The sequence below is a fragment of the Pinus tabuliformis genome, chromosome Q (assembly GCF_031772625.1).
Source record: "Pinus tabuliformis cultivar Carrire ecotype Pingquan chromosome Q, CPIR1, whole genome shotgun sequence".
NCBI lineage: Eukaryota > Viridiplantae > Streptophyta > Pinopsida > Pinales > Pinaceae > Pinus > Pinus tabuliformis.
This window is the reverse complement of record NC_142296.1, coordinates 4928616-4944079: the sequence shown is the minus strand read 5'-3', so window position 1 is coordinate 4944079 and position 15464 is coordinate 4928616. Positions and strand designations below refer to the sequence as shown.

General features: G+C 35.2%; 1 pseudogene across 1 annotated transcript; it reads left to right on the top strand.

The window, feature by feature from the left end:
- Positions 1-739: 739 nt before the first annotated feature.
- LOC149217995 (luminal-binding protein 3 pseudogene) lies at positions 740-1984 on the top strand (annotated as a pseudogene). The gene is made up of 2 exons (XR_016248603.1): positions 740-890; positions 1005-1984. The product of XR_016248603.1 is annotated as a luminal-binding protein 3 pseudogene (transcript).
- Positions 1985-15464: the final 13480 nt, after the last annotated feature.

Here is a 15464-nt window from a genome sequence, read left to right as displayed (position 1 = left end):
TCATGGCCATTTCTCGATATCCCCTCGAAAATTGTTAAAAAAAATGAAGAAATGAAGCTGTTCATAGCATGCAAAGTTATTTTATCAGTTGGATAAAAGGAAACAAAGTGTAGAGGTTGAACATGAGTTTGTTAGAAGTTTTCTTAGATGAGTAAACATATAATTCATTGAGACAAAAGTTGTGTGGGCATGACACTTATGAATCAAATAAAGAGTTCATGAATGAAGTTTTAATAATAATAATAAAAAAATGATCAGCTGATTGGGAAATTAAACTATTTCAACCGCCAACCCATCCGATGGTCTATTCGATTCCTAAGGAAATATTTCAACCATCAATCAACCTCAGCAGATGAATAAAAATAAGTGAACGATCCAGATTCTCCACTTTTGCACCCAGATGCTGCCCATTTACCGACTGAGGGTTCTTGCCAGTGAGAGGCTGCCTTTTAGTGATCGCAGGGCTATCCTTCAAGCTTTCCCTAAGACGTAAGGCAGAACTCCATGAACCAACAACATGACGAAGGTATAATGTCTCTCTTCTACAAAATTTCCACGATTTCGTATCTTTATTGGTACTTATAAGTGATGGTCTTGCAAAATGAAACTCTCCTTTCAGCTGCTGATACATTGAAACTGACTTTGATATGTTCTCTTCCATTCTTGCTTATGCCATCTGCCAATAGAACTTTTGCTCCAGCGATTTGAAATCTTGTTGCTCTTATTTATGTGCAGAAATACTTTTACTGGATATGGCTCCTCTAACCTTGGGTATTGAGACTGTTGGTGGAGTGATGACAAAGCTAATTCCAAGGAACACTGTTATTCCTACAAAGAAGTCTCAAGTGTTTACAACCTATCAGGACCAACAAACAACCATGTCAATTCAGGTTGGTCTAAAATCTTTTATATCGTTCTTCTAAAAACTGCTTGATGGGTTATTTCAATTTTTACGGTAGCACAGGCGTAGGGAGGATGATTGACTCAATCATTTTCCTTTGCAGGTCTTCGAAGGTGAACGAAGTTTAACAAAAGATTGTAGAGAACTTGGGAGATTTGAGCTTTCCGGAATTCCTCCGGCTTGGGAGATTTGAGCTCTCTGGAATTCCTCCAGCTCCAAGGTTTGTTTCTATTCCTTTGTTCATGTTTCTGTTTTTGGTGAGTCGAGTTTGGTGGACCAGAGAATCAAACCTGTAATATGTTGGTAAGGGAGTTCCTCAAATTGAAGTTACATTTGAAGTGGATGCCAATGGTATCTTGAATGTTAAAGTAGAGGACAAGGGCACCAGAAAATCTGAGAAAATCACCATCACAAATGACAAAGGAAGACTGAGCCAAGAGGAAATTGAAAGAATGGTGAGAGAGGCCGAAGAGTTCGCAGAGGAGGACAAAAAGGTCAAGGAACGTATTGATGCCCGTAACAGTTTGGAAACATATGTTTATAACATGAAAAACACAATTAACGACAAGGACAATACCCGTAACAGTTTGGAAACATATGTTTATAACATGAAAAACACAATTAACGACAAGGACAAGCTTGCTGACAAATTCCGCTCCGATGATAAGGAGAAAATAGATGCAGCATTGAAGGAGGCCCTCGAATGGCTGGACGAGAACCAGTCAGCCAAGAAGGAAGATTACGAGGAGAAGCTCAAGGAAGTGGAGTATGTTTGCAACCCTCTTGTGACCAAAGTTTATCAACAGTTTATCAACAATCAGGGGGATCCTCCTCTGAAGGAGACACTGATGATGATGATTCCAATGACGAACTTTAAATGGGTGTTTTTGTTGTTGGATTTTGGTTTTGAGCAATATAAAACACTGTAGCCTATAGGATGAAATTTGTGGCTGTGGAAAGCGCAAATAGTGTAGGATGAAATTGCTTCTACAGAAAACAAATATTATCGATTTATTTTATCTGTTAGGACTAATGTAATAGTTGAACATTCAGACCAGTAAATCACCTATTAAAGGATGAGAAATCTGGCATTAAAGGATGAGCAATCTGGCATCAAGATAATGCCAACAATTTCACACCTATTGGTGCTGTGGTGTACTTGGTGGAAAGGAATTCACTTGAGCTCTTCTCTGGAAAGGAACTATTTTGAGCTCTTCTTTATGTGAATACTCATTTTTGGTATAATGATATTTTGTTCAATTTGTTGTTGCAATTTTGGCCATTTGATTGTCTAATTTTATGTTTCTGAATTTCCATTCAAAAGAATGCAACAATCTGTGTTTTTAGTTTTTTGCAATTTTGGCCATTTGATTGTCTAATTTTATGTTTCTGAATTTCCATTCAAAAGAATGCAACAATCTGTGTTTTTAGTTTTTTGGAATCTATAGAAAGAATGTAGTGGTTTCAATGCAACAATCTGTGTTTTTGACTTTTTGGAATCTACCTACCAAACTACTTCCTTTTCCAATTTTTACTGCTGCCTCTTTCTGGCTAGACAAGATGTACAAACTCCATCTGCTTCTTTAACTTAGTGCAGAGTCAGACTATAAAAACTATTAAATGCCCATACCAGATAAAAATTCAACAAATCAAGATAAAAAATTATTTAAATGCCAATACCTCTCATGCCAAAGTTTGTCTCAAACGCATCCGTTTCTCACTGTTTTACTACAATATCATCAAATGTGAATAAGCCTGCTTCTTCAAAACCCATTGCAACTGCCCTGTAGCAGTTTTGCTAATCTCTAGTGACACACTTGTTGAAGTTGATTTCAATTTTAAAGGCTTGCTTAGCAATTTGACTAATAGGAAGCAAACTCTTCTTTAAACCAGGTACAAACTAGACATTACTATTGTTTTGTATCTCACTATTGGGTATTCTAATAGGAACAAAATCTGTATCTCACTATTGGGTATTCTTATAGGAACACAATCAACTTGTGGACCTCATGTGTATTGCCATCTCCAAGTGTGTGTTACAATCTCTTCTCTACACTTGTGTCCATAAAAGATAAGTGAACCATTCTTTTATGTTTGTTATGTGTTGTGTGGCACCTGAGCTGTACCATGTGTCCTTTGACTCTTTCCTATTAACTGAATTATTATCGACAGAATTATTTTTGTCTATTAAAATTTTCACATGAAATATCATATAGGTTTTCCCTACATTCTTCTTCATATAGCCTGTCTCACCACAATAGAAACAAATCAAACATTATTCTTATTTGAATGAAAATTTTCTCTCTTTATTTGTTTATGATTGGGTTTTCTGTCATATCCTGGTCTGAAATTTTCCTTCTTACATTGTTCTGAAATATTTTCTGCTTTCTTTTTCCTTTTCTGTTGGTTTGACAACAAAATTGTTATCGTTTTCCTTGGTTGTTTTCCTCCTCAAAATTGTTTATTATGCTGCTCATTTCACAGTGAAAGCTCTTCAAGCTCTTCAAAGGACAAAGACAGTGTTGTTACTATAATTGTCAAAGTCGTTGCAAAATCTTTGAAAGAACAAGGCAAACTACTTAAAATAATTAAGGTCAATGCTCTCTTCTATCCTCTGTCAACCTGCAATTTACAGATCTCTAACATGTCAGTTGATTGGTTATTGAACCTTCTTCTTAAATTATCAAGAGTCACAATTTGAGAGTTTCATGTACTACTAAAAGCTTTTCCCAATCTTGAAGGGTATCCTCAACATCCTGGACATGGGGAATATGTCGTCTGCAATTGATAGGGTGACAATCGTCAAAGCCTCTCTTAAATTGTGGTATGTATGAATTGTCTTCATCCTTTATTCCCTAACAGCATAATTCTTCCCATGTAATTTATGGCAGTCAGAAAGCATTCCTCCTTTTGTAAGTCCTGCCATAATTGCTCCTTCCTAGATGCATATCAGTTTTAATAACCCTCAACCCTGTGTGCCGGTTTCAACTCTTTGGAGAAAAGCAAGGACAGAGAATCTAGTCTTGACTTCAAACACCAAAACCCAGTTTTTGTTGGTTGTACTGAGGGAACATTTAATGCACTGTTTCACCCTGTCAACCAGAGGTTTCAATGTGTGACCAGCAAACAAAACAACACTTTCTGTTTAATAAATTTACTCTCTTATCGTACCAACAATATTCCAATGCTACAATCAACTAGTAGTCATCCATATTCATGTGACAGACCATACAAACATCAATGGTTTTCTCCAATCAGCAGCATGAAAATAACATATACAATACCTTTATATTTTTCCTCTTTGTTTTCTTGATGATAAAGTTTTAAGAATACCGTGAATCTGAAGATACGATCTGCTGCCTCCAGATAACAATAAACATGAATAGCATCCAAGGACAGAAGCAACAACGAACTCTACCTTCAACTTTTTCCTCTTTGTCTTTTTGATGATCAAGTTTTAAGAATACTTGGAATCTGAAGAGACAACCTGTTGCCTTCAGATAACAGCGAACATCAATAGCAGTCGTTGAACGGGAGCAATAATGAACTTGTGTAATCAGCAACTTGTCACTAAAGCCTCCAGAAAACAAACCAAAATGATGATTTTTTCAGCAGAAATGTATTCTTATTACCATTAACTACTTCTTCATGATGGCAACAACATCATCTTCTGGAGTGGTCTCTTCAATGTTTCATATTCTAAAGCAAAAATGGTTCCCTAGTTATGTTAACTTTTCATGAAAAAGCAGCAAATTTAGCAGAAGTGGCAGATTCAATAGCAGTGGTAAGGAAACCTCAAATCCGGAGAAATGCTTTGTGTGACATCATCAAATTCTACACCTGGAAGGCTTTTTCTTCAAAATTTTGCAATGAACAACCACAAAATCAGCAGCCACACCAATTGGAAAACCACACAAGTATCCAACAGATGCAAAAAAGTTGTAGTAAACACAATTTATCCAGCACATAAAAACGCAATGTCACCTCAGCATTCTTACAACATCATTTCATCTGTTGCAGTGTTTATGTGGCAAATGCATACAACATCCATACATTATACTATTAATCTATTCATCTGTGCAACTTACAAAATGACAGTACGATTTCCAAGCATCATAATGGTAATAAAAATACAAACAACTGCAATAATTTAATGGAAAAGCAATGTTAGTGTTTGCAATAAATTAAGCCATGCAATTCTTCTTAGCTCAAACATACAACTCAAACATATCATTATTGATGCTGTTGTGCCAATCTTCAATATGATGGCTCCAATAAATGCCACTGATAGGTTGACAAAAGGTCTGCACATCATGACAATCAGCTACAGAAGATTTTTGTTGGAAATGATATCTCTACCATTGCTGTAGCTGTGATACCACATTGATTTTGAGCATGAAGGTTTTCATGGTGAGTAATAAATGTAATGTGATTTTCTGGAATTAAATTAGTGAGTAATAAATGTAATGTGATTTTCTGGAATTAAATGTGCTGGAGTTTAGAAACATTTCGATGTTTTGAGTGGACATCACGATCATCATCGGGGATCAAATTAAAGCGTTTTGAAGGATAAATTAAAGCGTTTTGAAGGATAGAAAAGAGTGAGACCTTAAACCAAATAAATAGGAAACCAGTGATTGCTCTGCTTAACTTGCCCTCTCTTTCATCCTTTCTTTTTCTATTTAATTTCTATTATTCCATCTAAATTATTAATATTATTAATATTAATAGACCATTTTTTAATAGTATTATTATTTTATAACTAATTCCTAATGATTAGTTTTTTCATTTCCTATTTATTCTATTTTTTTTTCTAAGTAAAAGTAGTCTATTAATATGTACAGAAAATATACAAAGAGGACAGAGCCTCGAGCCAGTTTATCGTAGTTTCATCAAAATATGGACTGCCCCAACATTGGGGAAACCAGTCCAGCAAGATCATAACCTTCAAAAATGATAGCAGTTTTGAGACCAAACACCACAAAAACACAGTAAGACAAAACCCTGGCATTTGGACCTGACATTTGGACCAGGAAGGAGACCAGCATCCACCTTAAGATTATCAAAATCCAAAAAGAACCAGATAGAAGGCACCAAGGCGGCCATAGCTGGCCAAGATCTAACCTCAGTCCACCTCTGCCAAAACTCTGTCTGCCACCTTCGACTGCCCAGAGGCCACGTTAGCTTAGCTGTCGTCATCGGGGATGGGTTCCTCGATGATTGGGCAAGCCCAGTCATCCGCCACGTCCATGGAGGCGCTGCTGTGTAGCACTCCACCACCACCGTGAGGCTCGCCCCCGTCACCCGAAGCATCCTGGATAGCAGAACTGTCGTGGCACGAACCACCAAAGGGGCGCGTGGCAGCAGAGCAACCCCCTTCACCATGCAGAGTTCCACCCAAGTTCGGACCAGGGGAGGTGAGGAGACTGTCAACCATCACATTGTTACCAGATTCCCTGCAATTGTTGCATCTGAGAGCACCTTCCTGTGGCGAGTTGGAGATATCAACCTGAGAGGCTGAGTGAGCGATTTCTTCAGAGAAGGAGATGGAGATAGAAGCGGTAATGATGGGCCTGTTCAGGGAGCTACAGAACCTAAAGTGAGCAGAGTGAGGAGCGGGATGAAGGGGCGGAGGAGAGTTGTCAGAATGGACAACGAATTCATCAAGAACAACACCGGAAGAGCGAGCCCGACCTCTTCCACGCCTGGAATTGGGATGTCTACCTTCTCCGAAAGCTTGAGGATGATGTAATTCAGGGGAAGGAGAGGAGGTGGAGTGCTCCACCGGAGGACAAGAGCTTCCTCCCCTGGTTCCTCCCCTGCGACTACGCATGCGATGCCTAACCATATTGAATTCGCTGGCTGGGCGCTCAAAAGGGGCAGAGACCAGAGGGACGAAGACAGAGGGAGCAATAGCAGAGGGGATGAGAGGCGAAACATGGCTGATCTGGGCAGAGATTAAAAAGCAGAGAGCCGAATGCGAATGGTGATAGCCGTTATCAAAATCTGCACAACACACAATCCAGCAGCGCCGGCCTGTTGCAGTGCGAAGGCAGGGCTCAAAGGCCTGAGGCGGACAGATGCTGCAGAGCAGAGGAGACGGTAAAGAACTGAAGTGAGGTATCTCCATATTCCAACACTGACTAGCTTTTTGCCGAACAGAACCTGTATTGAATGCTGCCTGCAGATAGTTATGAGGGCGTCTCAGGGTGATATGGGGAGGGGCGCCATCAGACAAGTGGCTCGTCCCCTCACCGCCATTCTTCAGATAAACCATTAATGCATATTCGTGTCACCCACATCCGGGTCCTATTTATTCTATTTAATGGCTCATTCTTTTCCATTTTTTAAAAAGCTTTAGTTGGATCCCTTGATGATGGATGGAGTGTCCACTCAAAACATTAGGATGTTTGTAAACTTCCATAGTTTATTCTAGAAGATTGCATTACAACCATGTTGACTTTTGAGACAACACACGAAAAAAGACTCGGGAGAGAAAATAAAGCGGACATGAACTCACAGAAGAAAAGAAGGAGAATATGATAATTGATCACTTCATTGATTACTATGGGACAATTATGTTATATAAGTTCATGCACAGATTCATTGATTACTATGGGACAATTATGTTATATAAGTTCATGCACAAAATCGATAACCAATTGAAAATTGGAAGGCACTCTAACCGGAGAAATAAACCCAATGAGATTTTAATTTATAAAATTTGATTAAAAGGTACGCAGCATTGAGTAATTCACTAACATTTGTTGTAACATAACACCGTGAATTATTATAACCTTCAAGTTTAATTGAATGTCCGTCATTTCTAGCAAGGGTGTGACAATCTACTAAGTACATTGCGGGAATTAACAAAGAACAGACCATAGTAGTGTAGTATGTCTCTAAAACCATTTGGCTTCTATAGGTCTCTAAGACCATTTGGCAAGAGTCGAAGACTAATTTTCCCCACAGAAATACTATTCTGCTTGGAAGGTATTATGTTGTTGTCTGCTGGAAGGTATTATGTTGTTCAAGGTGATCAGTCAACAACGAAGGTATTATGTTGTTCAAGGTGATCAGTCAACAACGAAGGTATTACGTTGTTGTTTGGAAGGTATTATGTTGTTCAAGGTGATCAGTCAACAACGAAGGTATTATGTTGTTGTCTGGAAGGTATCATGTTGTTCAAGGTGATCAGTCAACAACGAAGGTATTATGTTGTTCAAGGTGATAAGTCAACAACGTTGAATGATATGATGAACGAAACGATGAATGATATGATGAACGAAACGAATGATACGATGAATGATGTGTGCTTCAAAATATCCATTAAGATCTCACATTTGGAAACCAATGTACAAATGCGTTCCTTGTCCAATTTAAAAAACCTTTACAATTTTTCTAATTTAAAAAACATCCATTAAGCTCTCAGCTCTCACACTTGGAAACCAAAACCAGCTCACACTTGGAAACCAAAACCAATGTACAAATGCGTTCCTTGTCCAATTTAAAAAACCTCTACAATTTTTCCAATTTAAAAAACAAAACCAATGTACAAATGCGTTCCTTGTCCAATTTAAAAAACAACCTATCGGTATGTTTTGCACTTTTTGGGGCAAGGGCAATTGTCATTGTTGTGTTGTGCTGGTTACATTTATCATTGTTGTGCCGGTTACATCTGTCAATTCATTGGGTACCTAAAACAATCAATTATTATAATATAATGGATTAATTTCAATTAAAATTTACAATTTTATATTTATTATATTTGATGAAAAAAAACATTTTTATAACTTATAATTATAATGGAATAATTTCAATTAAAATTTACAATTTTATATGTAAATTTTAATTTATTATATTTGATGAAAAAAAACATTTTTATAACTTATAATTATAATGAATTAATTTCAATTAAAATTTACAATTTACAATTTTATTATATTTGATGAAAAAAACATTTTTAAAATAAAATTATAGATTAATATATAATTATAAAAATAAATATCATATAATTCAATATAAAGAAATTAAATTTCTTAAAAATATAATATATTTAAATTAATTTGAAATACACATTATTATTGATGATGATGATTGTTAACGTCCACTGAGACCAAATAATGATCTATCGGACCTAAAAAGACAAATTATTTATTTTTGATTTAAGATTTTATTTCGATGCTCAAAAAGCTTGGAGAGAAGCCTCCCGAGTTCACTATAATTTTGGCATTGTAAAAGGCTAGAAAGGTCAGTATTGTAGCAAAGGTTGTGAAATTGAGATCTAATGTGGTTGTATGCAGGGCACTCTAAGAGGAAGTGGTTTTCATCCTCGATGCTCTTATTCTCACAAATATGACAGATCCTTTCCATCCATGGCGTTTTAGGAACTACCCAGCGGCCAGTCTCACTATGGAGCTCATGAGAATTCGTTCTAATCTTTGCTATATTAATTTTATTTTTTGAGCTAGTTAGAATAGAGAGATACTTTTGATCTTCAAGGGTGGGGTTGATTACCTTCTTATAATAACTTAATTTTCTTTTAGACGCTAAATCTTTCTCACACCACAATTTTTCTTTGAACTTAGAAGTAACAATGTCTTTAATGTTATTTATGTTTTGCAAAGCATCATTCTCATTGATCTCCCAATAGTTTAACCAGGCCCTTGTGTCCTTATGCCATCCTCGGTTAAGCCTTAGGTGATTTTGGCTGGAAGTTAAAGCTAGCTTAGGAAGTCTATGATTGTCTATGTTATTGAGCTTGTGCTTGTACATCAGAAACCTGAGCATAGCTAGGCTCTCAATAGAAGAAAGACCTGCTTCTACAAGGAGAATAGGATAGGGTGTATTACTTTTAATTTTCAGGTTATAAGTTATAAAACGCTTCTGGATTTGCTCAATCTTCCTCCATGATTCTCTGGAGATGCTGCAGCCCCAAACTTCACATCCATATAAGATAACAGGAGTGACTAAGGTTTCAAAGAGGAACTTCTTTTTATCCCACATTACGAGGTTTGCTGTTTTACAATTATTTTCAAGACCAAAATAAGCTTTCCATCCCCCATTGATCCTTTTCTCAATGCTATGGTTCCAGTTGAGCTTGTGATGGATATCAATTCCTAGGTACTTGTAAGAATACACTTCCTCCAAGTTATTATTATTATACGTAAAATTAGCGCAAGTGTCCTTTTTTGATTTGATAATCATAACTTTTGTTTTGTCTGTGTTAACAGTCATACCCATGGTAGAGCAGAAATCCTTAAGAAGCTTGAGTTGCTTATCAAGATTAGAAGGGCACCTTGCCAGAAGAACAATATCGTCAGCATAGAGAAGAAGGATAATGACTATCCCAGCTAAGATTGTGCCACCACATCCTGCTTCTTCTAAATAACCTTCGAGCTTATCGATGTAAATGCCAAATAGAGTAGGGGAGAGGGGGCAACCTTGTTTAACTCCGATGTTACACTTAATATCTTTTGACCACCCCTCATTGTTCTTTAGCTTGGCAATTACGTTCTCGTATAGCCTTATAGCAGCAGCTCTTAACTCAAGAGGAACCTTTAGCTCTTCTAACCTATTCCAAAGGTTGTATCTAGGAACCGTATCGAAAGCCTTTCTAAAGTCTACAAAGCAGCAGAATAAATTGGATTTATCATTACGACATTCCTCCGCAATGATCCTTAGCGTAACAAGGTGGTCTGTTGTTGAGTGATGCCTTCTGAAACCTGCTTGGCCTTTAGCCCGCTTATCTTCACTTTCAAGCCATGTGCTTAACTTTTTTTCCAGAATACTACCATACAATTTGGCTAAGAGAGGGCTGATCATAATTGTTCGATAATTAGAGGGGTTATTTGTATCTCCACTTTTAAAAATAGGGATGATGAGGCTCTCAGTCCAAGGTTTAGGGAACCCTTGCTTAACAGCTTGATTGAAAAGCTTGTGGATGTGGGGGATGAGGACAGGGCCTCCAATTTTTAAGATTTCTGCCTGGTAACCTTCAATGTCCTTAGCTTTCCCATTCGCGAGGCGATTAACCCCAAACTTAATGTCTTCTAAAGAGAAGACTTCTTTCGTTGTGAGCAGGGTTTCCAAATTATCCGTGACATTAGGAGATTCATAAAGCTTTTTAAGATAAGAATTCCAATCGTGAAGAGCAATTTTATTATTATCCTTAGTCTTCCTAGTCAGAAATATATAATACTAACATAATAATAATATCTAAAAATATATTATAAAAATATAATAACACTTATTATATTCCAACATTTAATTTTTATTTTTATTTTTATTTTTAAATGGATAGTTCAACCTATGATTTTCAATTTTCAATTAAAGATTTTAATTTCATATAATGAAATGCAAATGTTTGAGTTCATGTTTTATTGATGATGATGATGGTTAACGTCCATTGAAACCAAACTTTCCATTACACACCTCGCAAATGCCAATGAGCATGTTAAACTTTAAGCTTCTCAATATTGTCAACTAACATCTCCCATGCCACATCTTATGTATAAAGCATGGCCAACTAATTAATTCTATGTTTTTCATTTGATTTGGTTGTGTTGCTGGTTTTTTTTTAAAGTAAGATGTTTAGGAAAAGTAGAGTTTCTTTTTAGCTTATTTTTTTATTTTATTTAACATGTCTCTAAAATTAGATTCTTATATTTCTATAGTTTATTAAAAAAAATTATTTAAATTTAAAAATATGTAAATGATTAATATTAATATTTTCTTTTCTTTTATTTATTTATAAATATTAATATAAAAAAATTAATTTGATATATCAATTTGAATAGTTAAATATTATAAATTATAAATAAAATTTTCTAGTTAAATATTATAAATTATAAATAAAATCTTCCACTGTTTAGCAAGTTCTTTTCCCTGTGCTAAAATTCTTTCATGTTGATATTTCCAATGTTTGATTTATTATTAAAAAATAATTTTAATTTGGGTGAAAAAAATGTGTTCCTATTATGTTAAAAATTCCAATGCTTAATTATAAATAGTAATTTTTAATTTTAGTGGTTTCGGATTTATTTAAATCAATTAGATTTTTTTACTTATTTTTTTTCGTAACATAGAAATATAATTTTTTTATTGGGTTATACATATATTTTCCCAAGTAATTTTGATTAGTTGGGGTTTAATTTGGGAAATTTATTGATTTGACTTATTTTGAATGATTGATTGGATTTTATTACATAAATAATTGAGAGAAACCAAGAATAATATTTTGTATAATTTTGATTAAAGATTTATTTTATTTTGGACAATTTATTGATTAAGTTTAGTTTGAATGATTAAATTATTATAACATTTATTATTTTAAACCAAAATACAATTCTTTCAATCTAACATTTCTATCGGCCTCTCTTTGCACCTTTTGAAACAACTGCTAATTCTTTATTTCTTTGTGACACTACATAATGTACGGATGGATGAAATTACGACGTGACACATTTCAAATAAAAATATGATTAAAAGAAAAGGTCAAATGCATATTACACGCACATTGGACTCATCGCTGGGTATTCGTCTATTTCATTGTCAGCCTTTTGTATATAGTTTGTTATGTTTAGTTATCATCCTTTTTCTCATGTCTTAGTTCCTTGTTTAGGTTTGTTTGGTTGTAATCCAATTTTACCTTTTGTGGATGGTTCGTTAGCCTTTTAAAAATCTATTTTCATTATTGTAACTAAATAATGAAAAACATTAAAATTAAAATAAAAAAATAATGAAAAACATTAAAAATAAAATAAAATATAAAAGTAAAAATAAAAAATACAATTCTTATACATGAATGTGACTGCCAATCCTTTTTAATTAATTTCATTGTAGTCACTTATGTGCTTTAAGGGTATTACGGTTATAATTTTGTTTTATCTTATTTCTTTATACTAACTCTTTGCATATAGTTGGTAATATTTTAATTAGAAATTTTAATAGATTGTAAATTCTTCTTATTTAATTGTTCTCAAGTAAATTATTATGTATAAACTTATTTTGTATTTTTTATGGGATTAATATTCAATTTTACATGCACAAATATTTAAATCATACAATAATTAATTAATAAATAAATATATATATATTTTAAATTTTATAAATATAATCACTAAACTATATTTTTTTTTCAAAAAAGGGTGTTTATTTTAAATATATTCTCTTCCATTAAAGGAATATTTTAGTTCAATCTTGTAAATTGTTAGGGTTAGGTTAGGTAGTTGTTGTCTTTAGTTTTACTTTTCATTTCTTTTATCAAGTTGTAAGCTTCAAGATTCTTCCTTAAGGGATACAACTTCAACAAAGACAAGATTGAGTGCTTTAGGACTCTTTCTCGAGGGTCATGATTCTCTCAACAAAGGCGATAGGTTTGAGTTGTGACAGCCTTGGCGTAGACTCTACTATATTCGCGCGTCCTAAAACATAAAGGAAAGTGTACCCAATGTTTCTCACAAGTCACCGAGAAGTTCAAAGGTGTTGGTGTTTGGAGCAACCCATTTCGAAACATCAACACCTTCATTTGCACGTGTTTTGCACCAACACAATTATACACCCGCTAGGTGAGGGGCTTGGCCAAATGTAGCCCTTTTGGATGTTCTCATGAATCTCACATTCTAATTCCTCATCTCTAAGAGAGAGTGTCTATATATTGGGCTATTGGGTAAAAGAGTACTAGGTATCAAGTCGTATGAGTGTTTGACCTAATAGTGCATGGGCATCATGACAAGTGGTGTTATGCAACCAGCTCACAAAATAGAAGAAAAAATAGATCAACACCTTCAAAATCAGCCTCTTCGAGGGGGAAATCTCCTTTACATTACACAATTGAACAATTCTTGGATGATACAAATGACAAAACCTCCTTTCTATATATAGGAGTCTAAGGGGTCCCAATATAATCAACGCCGACATAACAATAATAATATAAGGGCACAACAATAACAATAGTGGGCTTCTATGGGGCACACTAATAACAATATGGGGACAATAGGGGCACAACAATAACAATAAGGGCTACAATGACAATAGTAATGGGGGAATCACTAGTATTATTGGGACCTAACATACCCCTCTCCTTCAAAAAAGTGTTGTCCTCAACGCTTGAGTAGTTCTGGATGCTTATGTATAAAATTCTCACCCTCCCATGTGGAATCTTCAGCAGGTAAGTTCTTCCACTTGATGAGATACTCCGAAATTGATTGATTTCGTAGCTGTCGAGTTCTTGTTTCTGTGTCTGCTTCAAGTTCCAATATGATTTTTCCTTCCTCGTCAAGTTTTGACAGTATTGTTTGAGCTGGGAGTTTGTCACCTATAACCTTCTTTAAGCATGAAACATGGAAAACTTGGTTCACTTGGAAAGCTGCAGGAAGCTCCAATTTGTATGCCATAGTACCAATCTTTTGCAACACCTTGTACGAACCAGAATACTTTGGTGATAATTTATTATCCTTCTTAGCTTGCTTAAGGGACTGATTTGTTTATATGGTTGTAGCCGTACGAATACCCAGTCACCTACATCAAAACTTCTTTCGCTGCGATGTTGATCTGCTTGTTGTTTCATTCTATGCTGCGCCAAAGTGAGGTTATCCTTTAAGAGTTGGAGAACTTGTTGTTGATGCTCAATGTGATTTTCCATTGCTTGAACCTTAAAATTTTCTCTTAACTATGATGTGATGGATGGTGGATGATATCCATAAAGTGCCATAAATGGGTTCATTTTTGCTGCAGTATGGAAGGAAGTGTTATACCACCATTCAGCCAAAGACAACCATTTGACCCATTGTGTCTGTTTATTAGATACAAAGCAACGAAGATATCCTTCCAAACATTTGTTTACTATCTCAGTTTGTCCATCAGATTGAGGATGATAAGATGAGCTATGAGCTAATTCTGTCCAAAAATTTCAAGTGAAAATGGGATCTCTGTCACTTACAATAATCTTTGGGTTTCCATGTGGCTTTTGAATTGTTTCCATAAATGCAGTAGAAACTGTACTGGCTTTAAATAGATGTGATAATGCACAAAAGTGTGCATACTTGGTAAGTCTGTCAACTACCACCATGATGACACTCTTTCCTTCAGACTTGGGTAAGCCTGTGATAAAATCAATTGAAACCTCCTCCCAACGTTGGCTTGGAATGGATAAAGGTTGTAATAGACCTAGGGTCTTAATTGTTTCAACTTTATTTTGTTGGTAAACCAAACTTTCTGCCACAAACTTTTGAATATCTGATTTAAGGCCATCCCAAAAAAATTCCTTCTTAACCCTGTGGTAAGTTTTTAAAAATTCTGTGTGCCCTCTTAAGGGAGAATGTGAAATTCCATAAGAATCTTTTGTTTGAGTTGGGAATTCTTACATAGGTATGAGTGATCTTTGTACCATAACAAATCATTTTTCCAGCTAAATGTATTCGATGTATTGGGATCTTGTTGTAACTTTTGAATGAGTTCCCACACTTCTTCATAACTCTTCCAGTCATCCCTTACTTCGTTTATCCAATCTGGTTGGATAATAGAAATGGCGCAAAGCAATGCTTCCACATCCTCATCCTTT